This window comes from Anopheles coustani, assembly GCF_943734705.1.
Source record: "Anopheles coustani chromosome X unlocalized genomic scaffold, idAnoCousDA_361_x.2 X_unloc_3, whole genome shotgun sequence".
In the NCBI taxonomy this organism is placed as follows: domain Eukaryota; kingdom Metazoa; phylum Arthropoda; class Insecta; order Diptera; family Culicidae; genus Anopheles; species Anopheles coustani.
In genome coordinates, this window is record NW_026525137.1 from 925,349 (window position 1) to 943,956 (window position 18,608).

The window sequence follows — 18,608 nt, forward strand, 5'->3', positions numbered from 1 at the left end:
AGACGAGTTAGATCACGGGATTGGAAAATGGTAATGTCTTTTTTCACCTCAGAACGTGTTGATTTGTGTGCATACTTAAAGCTAGAGCAAACTACAACTATAACTAACAAGTTAATCCCGGACGGTTTGTTGGGAACCTTTTTATTGCAAAACAGGAAATCCTCACCTCGATAAGCATTCACGATAGCAGCTGTACAGTATTTTGTGAGAAAATATTTCGTCCAAGCTGAGATGATATTTGTAACGCCAATGCTACTTTCCTACGCAATCACCATCCCGTTTTTCATGGTGCAACAAACTGTACTTAAGCTTCGAAAGTATTTTCACTCGAATTTCTGCAACTGCCCGTGAAGTGTAGAAACCTAGCAAACACCAATAATGATCGTCAAATGAAGAAACGGCCTTCGGTACGAGATCTGCGAAGTATTATGGCCATCGTAGTACGTGGACATATCCGCCAATTGGACCGTCGAACGATCCCTTCTATCACATTTCCCATCCGAGGAAGAAGGAAAAGAGTATCAAATGTGATCACCTACCGTAAGATCAGGATTTGTATCCCGTCCGTCGATATACTACGGCGTTGGTGGTCAAATTTGCACCGAGATTTGGAAAATTGTGGCAAAGTGGCTTCTTTGGCCTGCACGAAAAGGGAGGCATCGGAACGATATTGCAACTATTTATAACTCAAGCCTAGACCATTCCATCACATTGGGTTCAGTTTAGTCTATTGAAAGTGTTTACATGTCTTTTATAGATATTATATTTTATTACATACATATATGAATGTATAACAAATTGAAGTTTAACAAATTTGAATGGAGAATACATTTTCGATTTGTATGAAGTGTTTATTTTTCGAAAGTGCATACCAGTGCAAAAACTAATGGCAGAAAGTGAATAGAATGTTTACAGCAATTCGAATCTTTAGAATCCGTCAAATGGGATTCGAATCTTTGGAATCCGTCTAGGGATCGAATCTTCGAATCTTCCGAATCCCGATTCTGCCAACACTAGTTCATCTGTCATTCGGCATTGCAACGCCATTTGGAATCTGGAACTCGAAGATAATAACGCGTGTTGTGTTGCCGAAAATAGTTTTCAATTGTGCCAGATCCCACGTGCTTCATTGATTGAAACAATATAGTGGCTGCAAACATTCGGACCAACGTACCAGGTGTAACCCTGACGTTGTGAACGTGAAATACATGGAAGCGAGGTAAGATCGTTGATCGATGCGGCTAACCTTACTTGGTTGATACTACAAATGATTTACGCGGAATTCACAGTTCTACCATGAATGCGAAGAGGGCATTGGCGGACGATCCATGTGTGTTTTCTTGAGAACCAATGGACAACTGGCCCTTTCATGAACGAATGTTGTTTAAGTGAAACAAAGTTAAAGGTATGCATCGTGGTAATACGAGTCGCTTGCTATTTTAGTTCGATAAAGCTTCCCTCCGGTCGGACATTCAATAGCACGAGGAACAAGAGCTCGTCATAGTGGAAGCGTCCGAGTTTGCCACCAGCCATCAGGTTGGAGCAATCTTGGCCAATTCCGAGGCTGCTTTCACCAACATGATGCGGGAGTGCCAAGAGTACGGCCAGTTGGATCGGAACGAATACTTAGGAGAGCCCGAACATAACTATGGATGTTTGGTAAACTACGAAGGCGTCTGGATCCGGGCGGTCAAGCTAACTGCGGACTGTGAAAATCAATTCTTTTTGATAGACTTGGGACTCTTCTCCCAGCTTGACAAATCGTGGCCCAAGCGCCGATAGCCCCCAGGGCTCACAAGGAAGCTTTCCTGTTCGGAATATCATATAGAAAGTAAGTGGTGATCTCTCATTCAGATTCTTTAACCTGAAGGTATACTTTATGGAATGATTTTTCGTTCTTATCTGTATTTTTTAGACACTGAATTTCTTACCAATGAAACGATAGCAAGCAGCAATTTGATCGATGCTTTGCGCGGCACGAAGGTTAAAGCAAAGGTGTACTGTGATGAAGAATCTGAACTATTTCGTATGAAAATCATTTCTATAATTAAACGTTAAACGCAGAAATCGTTAAATGAAATAACTATTAAGAACTTCATAAGTATTACGCGATTATAGAACGGCTTGATGCTTTTTGCAACACTTCAATCATGTAGCAGCAGCGAAAATCAAAGGGAATGAAGTAAGTAATTTAACTTTATTCTTATTTTTGTATAACATTGCTTAGAATTTACAAAAGTTTAATTTGTTTCTTTTAGCTCTGTTAGCACACTTCAGACAATCTTTTGGCGGCTTTCGGTAAGTAGGATTTTTGAATTCTGATTCCCTTGTTTTTTATAAGGAGCGAAAATTTGGAAAAGTAATGAAGAGTGAAAACTCATTCATTACGGTCAGTGTGCTTTTCAAAGCAGTATGTACATTTTAATCATTGTATAAGCATCGGAAAGCAGCGGGTAATCAAGACAAAGAAAATTATTACTTTGTACGGTCAATTCGTAGAGCTTGTAGAGAACATGCATGGTTGCACTCTGCTGCTTCCGAGATTAAGTTTGCAAGTTTGAATTGTCATTGAAGTGCTTAGATAAGTGACTAGTTTGATTCGTTGCAAAGGTCATATTTTATGAGCGATTTGTTTTCCTAGTTTCACTTCCATGCGACGCGCATAATATCCGCAGAAAAGTTAAAAAGTTTTGATAATATCAAAAGAAAAGTATTTCATGTACACCATGTTTGCCCGTCTGATTTTTTTTTCTGAAGCCTAATTAACCAGTTTTTGCTTTGTATCAGCTGTGATAAAACTTCCTAAATAAAACTATGATAAATTTTGGTTTCATTTGTCTTAAGGTTTCATCATTTCAATTGTTTGTCTTTGTTTCAGAGTTTTTTAACCGTGATTTGTGAATTAGTTGCTAAGCTGCAGTATTACTCAGCTATAAGATGTAGAATAATTAGGTTATCTGAAATCTAGATCAAGCACAGACTTACTGATTAAAAAGGGTTGTTACAGTAAAAGGATCGAACTAGTTGATGGTTCATATCCGCCTATTCCCTTTTTTAAATCGCCTTCTAAATACAAATACTAACAAAACTTGTTTTTTTTCTGTTTCAGCTTCTGGTTTTTTAATTGGTTTGATGTGATATTGGTCTAGTGATCTTACTTTTGCTTATAGGTTTTCATATGGATTTTCTACGTTTTGTTTCTCTGGGCAGTTTATTTTGTCCTACCTTATGATAAGGTATTTCAGTGCTGAAATGTGATGTAAGTATTATACAGTCATATTGTATACTAGTATATCTTAATAAAGGTTAGGAATTTCTATTTTCTAGATTATTTAACTGTATAACGTGGACAAGTGTTTATTTTCCGTCAGTGTGATGCAGTTATGTTTAGGTTCATGGATGAACAAAACAAATATCGCATGGAGCGATGAAAACAAATATCGCGAAAACAAACGGTGAGTGAGATTTGTTTTTTCTATTTTTTTATCAATCTTTGATACGCTGATAAACATTTGACTATGGTTTTGTCGAACATTACTCGTATGATGTTAACATGTATTTAACGCCTGTTCAAGTTGCTATTATAACAATGATGCACTTAATTCGCTTTTATTTGCTGAGACATAGGAAATTTTTCATCATTGTCAACTTATTCGAGACCGCCATCTGGATTTATCCAAAATTATGATCTAGTTTAATATCCCGTTGCTTGATTTGCTTCGAATTGCAATTGTATAGTATCGCCGTACTGAGATGAAACATGAACCTTTTTTTTTCGACATTCAGCAGCTTTCATTTCAGGGGGCTCTGTAAATATACCCACTAGTTAGATTCGCAGTATGCAAGTAAATTAGTGCACAAATTACACATTATGCTGCTGAGTTGAAAATTGGCAAGTCGAACGTTAGGTAAAACGGCATTAGCGCCAATTGTTAGAGCTGATGAAAGTTGCATTGATTTTTTCCAAATTCAGCAGTGCAACGACTTTTTTGTCGTTTTACTTGAACTTAATTTGCTTTTAAATGTTGCCCGAATGCATCTTTGTGATCTTTTCGACCGCCCTTTTGAACACGCTATAATTTTGTAATTTTTGACGATTCTTCCAATCCGTAACCGGCTATGCACTTATGAATCATTCCCCAAATTTTGGTATGCACCTCTGCATCAGTTGTGTACTTTTTCATATAGGTAGTAGCATACATTTTATTCCGCGCGATTGTTTCTTCTAACTGGCGTTTCACTTTAAGGCACGCCAACACTCCTACAATTGTGCTTAAACCGAGCAAAACAATGAGGCATCACTTAGTTATTTTGCCCATTGGCTTTTCGTTCTCATATATATGCAATGTGTGTATTTATTATTATTCAAAAGAATTGAGCGACAGCTTGCCAGATGTCAAAGAAGTCACCTTTGGTTTCCGCTCAATTTCATCCGCAAAGCCGTGCAAAGCCGGGAAAAGTGCTAGTGGAGAACGGTGTGTGAATTAAGTTTGTGACGGGAAATGGTGCACACATTCATTGTTATGATATAAAACAAGCTTATAATGTTAGTTCCGTGCATTCTAATGCGTGTGTGTGCTTTTGTAACTAGGAAAAAGTGCTAGTGGAGAACGGTGTGTGAATTAAGTTTGTGACGGGAAATGGTGCACACATTCATTGTTATGATATAAAACAAGCTTATAATGTTAGTTCTGTGCATTCTAATGCGTGTGTGTGCTTTTGTAACTAGATTACAAGATAATTGAGTGGAAAGGAACAGTTCATTTACTATTGCCGCTAGCTACGAAAGTTGATTGTGGTTACTGTGATTGCTTTGTACACGATTTGAAGCTCAAATCTTGGTAACAAGACGCTTGTTTCTAAATGTTGAACAAAAATTTCAACTTGGTTAGTCCTTTGCGATTCCTCGATATAATCTGTTTCACTAAGCTTATTTATGTCTTGTTGTATCATGTTATTAAAACCTAATTTTTTCGTTCGTCAAACTATGTGTACTTGAGAAACGAATGGCCAGGATGTCTATCTGCATTGTTCACGCTTCGTTGAAAACAGATGCATTGTCCATTCTGTTTTAAAACAAAAATGACCGTTTGAACATTTTCGTGAGTGTATGGTAAGTTTATGTATTATGAGTATGCGTTACCCGAATGTTTCGAGCAGCTCAACGACAGGCAATCTTAGCTTCAGATGTCACCTAAAAGAATCCCTCGCAAACTCACACCATCATTTAGAATATGTAGACTTCGAATGGATGCTGTTGTAAACGAACTGTTATTGATTGGACTGAGAAAAACAAGATAGTAGCTAGCATGCAAATAATACCTCACAAAAGGCGCTTTAATCTCTTGTTTGGTCGGAAAATATCGAATTCCGTAACTAAGGTAGCTCTCATTTCGCATTGTAATCGCGTACGAACAAGACGAGTTAGATCACGGGATTGGAAAATGGTAATGTCTTTTTTCACCTCAGAACGTGTTGATTTGTGTGCATACTTAAAGCTAGAGCAAACTACAACTATAACTAACAAGTTAATCCCGGACGGTTTGTTGGGAACCTTTTTATTGCAAAACAGGAAATCCTCACCTCGATAAGCATTCACGATAGCAGCTGTACAGTATTTTGTGAGAAAATATTTCGTCCAAGCTGAGATGATATTTGTAACGCCAATGCTACTTTCCTACGCAATCACCATCCCGTTTTTCATGGTGCAACAAACTGTACTTAAGCTTCGAAAGTATTTTCACTCGAATTTCTGCAACTGCCCGTGAAGTGTAGAAACCTAGCAAACACCAATAATGATCGTCAAATGAAGAAACGGCCTTCGGTACGAGATCTGCGAAGTATTATGGCCATCGTAGTACGTGGACATATCCGCCAATTGGACCGTCGAACGATCCCTTCTATCACATTTCCCATCCGAGGAAGAAGGAAAAGAGTATCAAATGTGATCACCTACCGTAAGATCAGGATTTGTATCCCGTCCGTCGATATACTACGGCGTTGGTGGTCAAATTTGCACCGAGATTTGGAAAATTGTGGCAAAGTGGCTTCTTTGGCCTGCACGAAAAGGGAAGCATCGGAACGATATTGCAACTATTTATAACTCAAGCCTAGACCATTCCATCACATTGGGTTCAGTTTAGTCTATTGAAAGTGTTTACATGTCTTTTATAGATATTATATTTTATTACATACATATATGAATGTATAACAAATTGAAGTTTAACAAATTTGAATGGAGAATACATTTTCGATTTGTATGAAGTGTTTATTTTTCGAAAGTGCATACCAGTGCAAAAACTAATGGCAGAAAGTGAATAGAATGTTTACAGCAATTCGAATCTTTAGAATCCGTCAAATGGGATTCGAATCTTTGGAATCCGTCTAGGGATCGAATCTTCGAATCTTCCGAATCCCGATTCTGCCAACTGTTCATCGGTCATTCGGCATTGCAACGCCATTTGGAATCTGGAACTCGAAGATAATAACGCGTGTTGTGTTGCCAAAAATAGTTTTCAATTGTGCCAGATCCCACGTGCTTCATTGATTGAAACAATATAGTGGCTGCAAACATTCGGACCAACGTACCAGGTGTAACCCTGACGTTGTGAACGTGAAATACATGGAAGCGAGGTAAGATCGTTGATCGATGCGGCTAACCTTACTTGGTTGATACTACAAATGATTTACGCGGAATTCACAGTTCTACCATGAATGCGAAGAGGGCATTGGCGGACGATCCATGCGTGTTTTCTTGAGAACCAATGGACAACTGGCCCTTTCATGAACGAATGTTGTTTAAGTGAAACAAAATTAAAGGTATGCATCGTGGTAATACGAGTCGCTTGCTATTTTAGTTCGATAAAGCTTCCGTCCGGTCGGACATTCAATAGCACGAGGAACAAGAGCTGGTCATAGTGGAAGCGTCCGAGTTTGCCACCAGCCATCAGGTTGGAGCAATCTTGGCCAATTCCGAGGCTGCTTTCACCAACATGATGCGGGAGTGCCAAGAGTACGGCCAGTTGGATCGGAACGAATACTTAGGAGAGTCCGAACATAACTATGGATGTTTGGTAAACTACGAAGGCGTCTGGATCCGGGCGGTCAAGCTAACTGCGGACTGTGAAAATCAATTCTTTTTGATAAACTTGGGACTCTTCTCCCAGCTTGACAAATCGTGGCCCAAGCGCCGATACCCCCCAGGGCTCATTCAGATTCTTTAACCTGACGGTATACTTTATGGAATGATTTTTCGTTCTTATCTGTATTTTTTAGACATTTAATTTCTTACCAAAGAAACGATAGCAAGCAGCATTTTGATCGATGCTTTGCGCGACACGAAGGTTAAAGCAAAGGTGTACTGTGATGAAGAATCTGAACTATTTCGTATGAAAATCATTTCTATAATTAAACGTTAAACACAGAAATCGTAAAGCATTTTAGTGACATAGATGATTTGATCAAGAATCTGAACTCTCGTATGAACATCATTTCAATCATTAAACGATAAACGCAGAAATCGTGAAGCATTTTAAAGACATAACTTTCTTTGTTTTAAATTTTTATCGTTTAACTTTAAATTTGGTTCATTCACATGGAATTTAATATTTGCTCCAAAATGGATTACAAATTTAATTTTTGCAAGAATATTTCTTTTTTCAAATCTAATGAACCCCAGTTCGTTAGTAAGGATGTTAAATGAAAGAACTATTAAGAACTTCATAAGTATTACGCGATTATAGAACGGCTTGATGCTTTTTGCAACACTTCAATCATGTAGCAGCAGCGAAAATCAAAGGGAATGAAAATTTGGAAAAGTAATGAAGAGTGAAAATTCATTCATTATGGTCAGTGTGCTTTTCACAGCAGTATGTAAATTTTAATCATTGTATAAGCATCGGAAAGCAGCGGGTAATCAAGACAAAGAAAATTATTACTTTGTACGGTCAATTCGTAGAGCTTGTAGAGAACATGCATGGTTGCACTCTGCTGCTTCCGAGATTAAGTTTGCAAGTTTGAATTGTCATTGAAGTGCTTAGATAAGTGACTAGCCTGATTCGTTACAAAGGTCATATTTTATGAGCGATTTGTTTTCCTAGTTTCACTTCCATGCGACGCGCATAATATCCGCAGAAAAGTTAAAAAGTTTTGATAATATCAAAAGAAAAGTATTTCATGTACACCATGTTTGCCCGTCTGATTTTTTTTTTCTGAAGCCTAATTAACCAGTTTTTGCTTTGTATCAGCTGTGATAAAACTTCCTAAATAAAACTATGATAAATTTTGGTTTCATTTGTCTTAAGGTTTCATCATTTCAATTGTTTGTCTTTGTTTCAGAGTTTTTTAACCGTGATTTGTGAATTAGTTGCTAAGCTGCAGTATTACTCAGCTATAAGATGTAGAATAATTAGGTTATCTGAAATCTAGATCAAGCACAGACTTACTGACTAAAAAGGGTTGTTACAGTAAAAGGATCGAACTAGTTGATGGTTCATATCGGCCTATTCCCTTTTTTAAATCGCCTTCTAACAAAAAATACAAATACTAACAAAACTTGTTTTTTTTCTGTTTCAGCTTCTGGTTTTTTATTGGTTTGATGTGATATTGGTCTAGTGATCTTACTTTTGCTTATAGGTTTTCATATGGATTTTCTACGTTTTGTTTCTCTGGGCAGTTTATTTTGTCCTACCTTATGATAAGGTATTTCAGTGCTGAAATGTGATGTAAGTATTATACAGTCATATTGTATACTAGTATATCTTAATAAAGGTTAGGAATTTCTATTTTCTAGATTATTTAACTGTATAACGTGGACAAGTGTTTATTTTCCGTCAGTGTGATGCAGTTATGTTTAGGTTCATGGATGAACAAAACAAATATCGCATGGAGCGATGAAAACAAATATCGCGAAAACAAACGGTGAGTGAGATTTGTTTTTTCTATTTTTTTATCAATCTTTGATACGCTGATAAACATTTGACTATGGTTTTGTCGAACATTACTCGTATGATGTTAACATGTATTTAACGCCTGTTCAAGTTGCTATTATAACAATGATGCACTTAATTCGCTTTTATTTGCTGAGACATAGGAAATTTTTCATCATTGTCAACTTATTCGAGACCGCCATCTGGATTTATCCAAAATTATGATCTAGTTTAATATCCCGTTGCTTGATTTGCTTCGAATTGCAATTGTATAGTATCGCCGTACTGAGATGAAACATGAACCTTTTTTTTTTTCGACATTCAGCAGCTTTCATTTCAGGGGGCTCTGTAAATATACCCACTAGTTAGATTCGCAGTATGCAAGTAAATTAGTGCACAAATTACATATTATGCTGCTGAGTTGAAAATTGGCAAGTCGAACGTTAGGTAAAACGGCATTAGCGCCAATTGTTAGAGCTGATGAAAGTTGCATTGATTTTTTCCAAATTCAGCAGTGCAACGACTTTTTTGTCGTTTTACTTGAACTTAATTTGCTTTTAAATGTTGCCTGAATGCATCTTTGTGATCTTTTTGACCGCCCTTTTGAACACGCTATAATTTTGTAATTTTTGACGATTCTTCCAATCCGTAACCGGCTATGCACTTATGAATCATTCCCCAAATTTTGGTATGCACCTCTGCATCAGTTGTGTACTTTTTCATATAGGTAGTAGCATACATTTTATTCCGCGCGATTGTTTCTTCTAACTGGCGTTTCACTTTAAGGCACGCCAACACTCCTACAATTGTGCTTAAACCGAGCAAAACAATGAGGCATCACTTAGTTATTTTGCCCATTGGCTTTTCGTTCTCATATATATGCAATGTGTGTATTTATTATTATTCAAAAGAATTGAGCGACAGCTTGCCAGATGTCAAAGAAGTCACCTTTGGTTTCCGCTCAATTTCATCCGCAAAGCCGTGCAAAGCCGGGAAAAGTGCTAGTGGAGAACGGTGTGTGAATTAAGTTTGTGACGGGAAATGGTGCACACATTCATTGTTATGATATAAAACAAGCTTATAATGTTAGTTCCGTGCATTCTAATGCGTGTGTGTGCTTTTGTAACTAGATTACAAGATAATTGAGTGGAAAGGAACAGTTCATTTACTATTGCCGCTAGTTACGAAAGTTGATTGTGGTTACTGTGATTGCTTTGTACACGATTTGAAGCTCAAATCTTGGTAACAAGACGCTTGTTTCTAAATGTTGAACAAAAATTTCAACTTGGTTAGTCCTTTGCGATTCCTCGATATAATCTGTTTCACTAAGCCTATTTATGTCTTGTTGAATCATGTTATTAAAACCTAATTTTTTCGTTCGTCAAACTATGTGTACTTGAGAAACGAATGGCCAGGATGTCTATCTGCATTGTTCACGCTTCGTTGAAAACAGATGCATTGTCCATTCTGTTTTAAAACAAAAATGACCGTTTGAACATTTTCGTGAGTGTATGGCAAGTTTATGTTTTATGAGTATGCGTTACCCGAATGTTTCGAGCAGCTCAACGACAGGCAATCTTAGCTTCAGATGTCACCTAAAAGAATCCCTCGCAAACTCACACCATCATTTAGAATATGTAGACTTCGAATGGATGCTGTTGTAAACGAACTGTTATTGGTTGGACTGAGAAAAACAAGATAGTAGCTAGCATGCAAATAATACCTCACAAAAGGCGCTTTAATCTCTTGTTTGGTCGGAAAATATCGAATTCCGTAACTAAGGTAGCTCTCATTCCGCATTGTAATCGCGTACGAACAAGACGAGTTAGATCACGGGATTGGAAAATGGTAATGTCTTTTTTCACCTCAGAACGTGTTGATTTGTGTGCATACTTAAAGCTAGAGCAAACTACAACTATAACTAACAAGTTAATCCCGGACGGTTTGTTGGGAACCTTTTTATTGCATAACAGGAAATCCTCACCTCGATAAGCATTCACGATAGCAGCTGTACAGTATTTTGTGAGAAAATATTTCGTCCAAGCTGAGATGATATTTGTAACGCCAATGCTACTTTCCTACGCAATCACCATCCCGTTTTTCATGGTGCAACAAACTGTACTTAAGCTTCGAAAGTATTTTCACTCGAATTTCTGCAACTGCCCGTGAAGTGTAGAAACCCAGCAAACACCAATAATGATCGTCAAATGAAGAAACGGCCTTCGGTACGAGATCTGCGAAGTATTATGGCCATCATATTGGGATACTGAGTCGAACTAATCGAGCTTGTTTGTCTGGTACATTCTTAAATCATACAGCACAGCGTCAAGCTTGTTCCATTCATCGATGCGCGGGTTGGCGACTCTGTTTGCTAGGTCGTACATGTAGATTTGACCAGTTTCGGCACCGACCATGACATGTCTGCTGCATGGTGTCCAGAAGACGCGGTTAAGTGCCGGCTGCCCGTCTACTACAACCGACTCTACCGGGACATCTGTGTTTTGATTGAGATTCCACACGTTCCGACGCCCATTACCGTCAACGCTGGAAAATAGTGCCGGGTTGATACATTACATTGATACGGGAATAAATTCTTTTTTATTTTTCTCCGTTTTAACACTTGGATAACTGACGCTTTTTATCTAAAACTAGCTGTTGTCAGCGAGGTTAGCCGCGAGTACGTTCACGAGCATAGCAACTAGCCATGGCAACGAGCAATTACACGAGCATTCCAAAGAAGAATGAGGCCGATATTAATCGGTTACGAACGAACAATCGAAATGGTAACGACGTATCGAACAAATAAAACAAATGTTCTATTTACACTAGAACTACCGCGGTTTTTACGCTTGAAACTTAAGCGCAAATTATTAAAAAAAAAAATTATTTTTGAATACATAAAAATGAACATTTCATTGGTTGTGTGCAAGTTATGCATTAACATTTGGTACAATTGTTCAGCCTTAGAAATAAATTTGATTGAAAAAGTACCTGACCAGTCAAAATGACTGGTCCGGTTGTTGAAGCTACTCAACGTGAGTTGCGAGTGCAAAGATTTTAGAATTAAACCGAATTTTAACACGTCTTACTTTTGACAATGGAGTTAAAAAAAACCCAGTCTTTATTCTTATGATTCTTGTTCGCAACTGCCTCATCAGTCCTTATCGCTTATCGCGATCTCCTCGGATCAATCTCTCGGGCGCTAGCTATCCCTTTTTGTCCGTTATCCCCCTCCTTTCCCCGCTCCGTATGTTTTGCCCGCCTCACATTGCCCGCTACAGGGTTCCGAACTACAATTCAGACCGGCGGCCCGTTGCTGTTGGGATGACTTCCAGGATTGTAGCATTTTTGGGTTGTCGTCTAGTGCGATCGGTGGTTTGGACCCTGTGGTTTGGACTGAGCTCCTTAGTAAAAAGTGATTTGGGGTAAGAAGAAAATCAGAATCGTTATCAAGAGGGACATCTGTCAGCGGCCTTGAATTTACGATGAATTCGACTTCACTTAATTGCGATGTAAGGATTTCATCAGTGGGCTGGCGGGGGGGAGCGATGGCTGATAGTGTCTTTTTTACCGATTGTACTAATCTTTCCCACGAGCCACCAAAATGAGGAGCAGCTGGTGGGTTGAAGGTCTATGTAGTGTTAGGTTGCACGAACTCGGTCATCAGCTGCGATTGGTCTAGTGACTCTAATGCTTCTCGAAGTTCTCGCCGCGGCGCCGACGAAATTCGTGCCTCGATCGCTTATAAATTCCACCGGCTGACCTATCTTCGTTACAAAGTTCCGAATGGCGAGTATACAGGAGTCGGTGTTCAACGAATGGGCGACTTCAACGTGTATCGCTCTAGTCGTTAGGCACGTCAGCAACACTCCCCAACGTTTTTTTGAGTGCCGGCCGACGGTCACTAGCATGGGACCGAAATAATCAATTCCGGTATGTGTGACGGGTCTTTGGTATGCCGCCAGCCGGGCTTGCGGTAGATCTCCCATCGAAGGTGTGGCGCGGCGCATTTTACAGAGTTGGCAATTTCTACGGACTCGTTCATATGTACCTTTCAAGCGAGGGATGTAGTACTTCTGTCGGATTTCGTTGAGCGCGGTCTGATGATTCATGTGGCCATATTTTCTGTGGTATGAAGCAAGGATTAGTTCAGTCGCGTAGTGTTGTCGAGGTAGAATAACGGGACGCTTGGCAGACTCTTCCACCCATTCGCAGTTTGTGATACGGCTTTTCATGCGTATGGTGCCTTGTTCATCTAAATACGGAGAGAGCTTGTATAATGGACTTGACTTCGGGAGTGAAGTTTCCCAAGGAGGCCCAACGTCGGTGCCCTTCAATACACAGAGCTTCTCCGGGTACGCATCTTGTTGAATTTTTAGGTATATCGTCCGTTCGGCACTCTCCAGCTCCGCCTGCGTTAGGGGGCCACTCACTTTCATATTCTGCGCTGCCGTTTTCTTCAAGTTTTCAATGTATCTGTGCACGTAGGCAACTGCCCTTAATAGTCTCCACCAATTGGAGAATCTTTCAACTCTTACGGGCTCTTACGGGTGTAGCAAGTGGAGACGGGCTTCTTCTAACGTTTCACCGGGACTATCGCACTCGGTAGGCCAGTCGGTTTGACTACTCCAAAGGAATCTTGGCCCTTGGAACCAGCGGCTGGACATATCTAGTACAGGTATTTGATGCCATATGGTTGCTTCATCTGCCACGTTGTCCTTCGTTGATATCCAGTTCCAATCGCTGATTTCGGAGACGTCTAAGATGTTACTTACTCGGAATGCCACAAACTGGCTATATCGACGATGATCAGATTGAATCCAGCTCATAACATTCCTAGAATCTGTCCAGAAGAACTGCTTCTCTATCATTAGGCGGTGAGATTCCTTTATGGTTCCGGCAAGACGAGCCCCTATTACAGCTGCTTGAAGCTCCAATCTAGCAATGAACATAAATTTCAGGGGGGCCACCTTCGTTTTCGAGTCTACTAACGCTCATTCGATAACGCCCATTTCCTCGAAACGAAGGTAAGCTATGGCTGCGGCACCGCTCCCACTCGCATCACAAAACACGTCCGAACTTCCACCACTTGTCCTTGTTCGATAGCAACGCGCGATACTGACGCTGCTTACGTTGTGCAGAACCGATAACCACTGGAGCCATCTGTGGGATATTTTTTCCGGGATTTGTTCATCCCAGTCGCACTTTGCTCGCCAAGCTTCTCGTACTATTATCTTCAAAAGCATAAGTATATTGCCCAGGAGGCCCATTGGGTCGTAAATTGTCATTAAGACACTTAGCATTTCCTTCTTAGTTGGTAGCCGATCTCCTCGCTTTAGCTTCTCATCGTGCTTCGTTCCAACCTTGAAAGTAAAACAGTCTAAAGTGGTGTCCCACCACATGCCAAGCACTTTTCCAAGTGAGGGTTCTGTTCTGATGGCCAGACTTCGTGCCGTATCCGTGTTTCCTTGCATCTGCTCCATTAGAACAGCTGAATTCGACAGCCAGTTTCTTATTTCAAACCCCCCTTGAGCGTGAATATGGCGGACGTTACACGCTACCTGAATGACTTCTTCGGCTGTCTACGCTGGCAAGTAAGTCATCTACGTAATGTTCAAACTTGATACAACTCGCTGCCTTGGGGAATTGATGTTGAAAACGGTCTGTGGTAGACGTGGAAAACGATGGGAGAAGGCCGCCGAGAGTGAGGAGTGAGCTGCTACTGCTGGATCAGTCAGGAAAATAAACTTAGACTCGTCTGTTCGTTTATACGCGACAAACGTCCTCCGAGTCTAACTCCGACTCTGACTCTTCAGTGCTCTACTTCTCGACTGCACTGTCATTTGTCGTATCTCTTTATTTTATACTCATTATTACTACGTTGGTACAATGGGGTTAGTTGACATCATTTCGTCTTCTGATTGGTTAGTTCTGTTGTTCCTTATTTACGTAACGTTGGTGAAAGTTTAACTTCCTACTTTGTGTTCCTGCCCTCTGAATTTTAATAAATGGTTTTCCTATCTTGTCTGAAGAATGTATCTTTCTTGTCGCATCGTTATGCGCTCGATTTCGTGTTTATGTTATTCAAAGTTCTTCCGCTTGAAGCGTTCGCGGTGGTCACGCTGTTTGTTATTGTTTTCGCGTGACTGTGCCTTTACGCGTCGCGATGCGCTTGCGAGTTGCGCTGTTTTGGTTTCGATGCATTGGCCAAAATCTGCTTGCGTTTCGTCTTCGAATATATAGGTCAGTTGGTTCGAGTATGGTTGAATTGACATTGTGATACAAAGTATGTTCGGTTTGAATCGTTCCGGTTCTTCTTGTGACATTGTCATCAGTTTTAAGGCTGTATAGCATAAGCATGCTACAGGTCTGCGTTTATGTTTTTCACGTAGTGAGCCGTACTTGGCGAACACGCCGCCCGAATGACATAACTTGTAGCAAATATTGTTGCGGCTTTCCGTCCTTTTTCCAGTTAGGCTCCCAGAAAAACATCTGGCTGCGTTGATCAGCTTTTCTCATGGCTATTTGGAAAAACATTTCCCGTATTTCTCCTGTTAGCGCCACCCGGCCCTCTCGAAACTTATGCAGAACCATTAGGAGGCTCACCAATTGGTCGGGCCCAGTTAGGAGTGCCGAATTCAGGCTTGTGTTATTCACCTTTGCGGCGGCGTCGAACACGACTCTTAACTTTCCGGGCTTGTTCGGGTTTACTACTGGAAAGATTGGCAAGTACCAATCATTTGGTGAGGTTTCCTCACATTCTTCGGGGGACATCTTTCGAATATAACCCTTTTTCTCGTACTCACATATCTTCAACGTCATAGCCTCGGCTAACTCCTTGTCTCCTGCTATTCTTTTCATCAGGCAAGCGTGTCGTTTAAGGGCCATGGTTTTGCTGCAAGGCAATTTGACTGATTCATATCGCCACAGTAAGGGGGCTTCGTATCGTCGCTCTTTCAATTGTACCCCCGCATTAAGGATTTCTAAAGCGCGTTCTTCTTCCTTCGACAACAGGTATTTACCATTGGCTTGGATGCCCAGTGAATCTAATGTGAAGAAATCGCGTAGGGCCTTATCGAGTTTGCCCTCGTCCCAATAATGGCATACATGTACGCCATGGAATACATTGCCGAGGCTGGCCGAGGTTGTTTCACCCGATCCATATACACCCACCCGAGGCGTGTTTTGGAAACCACGGGGCCTCCATCGGATGGTTACTTACTACGCAATGGGTGTCCAAGGTGCCAGCTGTCCATTCCTATTAGTATGCTTGGTCGTCCGGAGTAAGCGTCTAGTGGCACGTTGCTCAGATGGACTCCACCAACTTTTCTGGGTTAACCGTTTGACACGGAAGCTGCAAAGTACGCATTGAGTGTACCTTCTCCAAATTGTACACTTGACTGCCCTGTCTAGAGCCTGAAATCCCTAGGGAAAGCTGTACTGAGTCTTTTTCATCCCTGGTATGGTTTCTCGTCCAGGACACACAAAGAGGACGTGGGATACCCTTTATTCCCAACTGGCTGAGAAGCTGGTGGTCGATGAACGTTCCCGTCGCACCATCGTCAAAGAAGGCGATAGTTAACGCACTGCTGCTGGTGTTTGAATTTTTAAAAAACTTAAACTTTATTTCCTACAACATATGTGCGGGTTAATACCCAACTATCGGTTTCGGATGCTGGATACCAACTGATGATCGGTTCGCGATCTGGATCGTTGGTTCAAGGTCTTCTGATTCTAGGTGATCCGCGTCGCTGCGGGAATCTGCAACTCAGCATAATGCGGGCGGTCCGCGTTGCTATGGGAAGCTGCAACTCAGCATAATGTTGTGGTCCGGGGGTCGCGTCGCGATGATCGAATGTTGACTCACAATGTATGCGCTGGCGTTGTCTTGACTCCTCCCTTCTTAAATGACTTTGTCCTCAAAGTCTTGTTGCTGCGTGGATTGATGTTGGTCTGCTTACGAATGTTTCTCCGCGTTGCGGTTCTTGGTTTATGTTTACTTTTACCATTCTCCTTCTGTTGAAAAATAAGCAGATTACGGTTGCGTATATGAATAGTAACATGAAAGTTCCTCTGAATGCATGAATTTTCCATTTGATGGAATTGTTTTGTAGATTTATACTATGTAGCGTTTCTCGATGTTGCAACGTAAGATTGTTTAGATATTCTATCGGTGGTCTGTCTTCAATTTCGCTTATATTGACTTTTATTCCCGCTGTCGAGTGGTATGGCTTACCGGGAATGATGGCTTCATTGTTTGAATAAATTTTTCCGTTGATGATTATGTTGCAATTTTCAAATTGTATCAAGTATGACCCGTTCAATACTTGGCTGTCATTACTGCAATTTGATGATACTTCTGCGATGGCATCATGAATGAGAATATTAGCGTCATTAATGCGTTTCACCAATCCTTTCGAGTGGGGGTGCCCATGGCGCAGTGGTAGCGCGAGGAAACTCCACGCCACAGGTGTGGGATCGAATCTCGAGTCTGGCACCCCCCGGTATTACGAACGGCTGACCACCGATCTATAATATACCGTCTATCTATATATATTATCTATCTATAATATACCGTCTTTCGGTCACCGAAAACTCTTCGGAGAGAGGCCTTGTCCCACTAGGGGATGTAAATTTTTTCGTATTGACATTTGGCGTCTTCTCGTTTCACGAGTTTTTCTATGCATTTGTTGGGTTGTTGCAGATTTACTTGTAGGCATATGTGGAAATCTTCCTGCTCTTAGCATCTTTTCTTAATTTCGAATACATGCGTTCGATTTCGTATTACGAAATTTTGTTTTACGATAATACGTCTCTCGTGCTGGATTATGGAGTCAATGTATTCGTATTCGTACATTTGTGTGGTTACTTTGGGGAACTTCAGTATGTAGATAATATGCGTCTGATTTACAGCAACTTGCGCAGTTGATTACCCTAGCAATTCCTCTGGAGTACGGTAAGTAATGTTGTTACTCTCTAGGAATTGGGCTATGGAGTTTAGATCATCTAGGGATAGTAGCTTGCTGCTTGGAATCCTGTGTTTCGCGAGTATTTCATTTCATTTCATTTATTTTCACACAATTTTTGCCACGCGGGCTATACAAAGTTTCTTAAATCTATAGTTAAACTTAAAACAACGAGACAGATCACGAGAGGAGGAGAGGGATAGATTACAAGAGAGAGTTGTTAAGACGCGAACGAAAGGCAGGGATGGAGACGTTGTAGTCAAACAGGTGGCTAAAACTATTGAAGGCATGTATGATGGCATCTTCAATTACTTCTAATTTTTCTTGTAGCATGTGCATGTTTGATAACAGGATTAATTGACGAATCTCTGTCAGGTGCGTTACGTATACGTTGATTTTCGATGTTGATAACCTTGTTGGCGACTTCGGTTATTTGTTAGAGTCGTTCATTTAAACCTTGGTTGATAACTACTTGTTTGTTGCTTTTAGCTATTAGTGAGTTTATCGTTGAGTTAATGATGTGTAGGTCGTCGGCGTCTGGATTTCCTGCGATCCACTTCCAAACTTTTCCGATCGTGTCCCATCGTTTTTCTCTGTTTGTAAACGGTCTAATCTTTCTAAAGGTTTCCTTAAAGGCGTTCTAGCTTTTATATTAATCAAACTATACTATTATACTGCTTCTTCTATGTATGATAAATCGATTGGATGCATCGTC

General features: G+C 40.4%; 1 long non-coding RNA gene across 1 annotated transcript; it reads left to right on the forward strand.

Moving 5' to 3' along the window:
- The first annotated feature begins 1,537 nt into the window (after positions 1 to 1,537).
- LOC131270446 (uncharacterized) lies at positions 1,538 to 3,217 on the forward strand. The gene is made up of 4 exons (XR_009179522.1): positions 1,538 to 1,831; positions 1,916 to 2,182; positions 2,259 to 2,298; positions 3,110 to 3,217. It is a non-coding gene; the product is annotated as an uncharacterized LOC131270446 (long non-coding RNA).
- Positions 3,218 to 18,608: the final 15,391 nt, after the last annotated feature.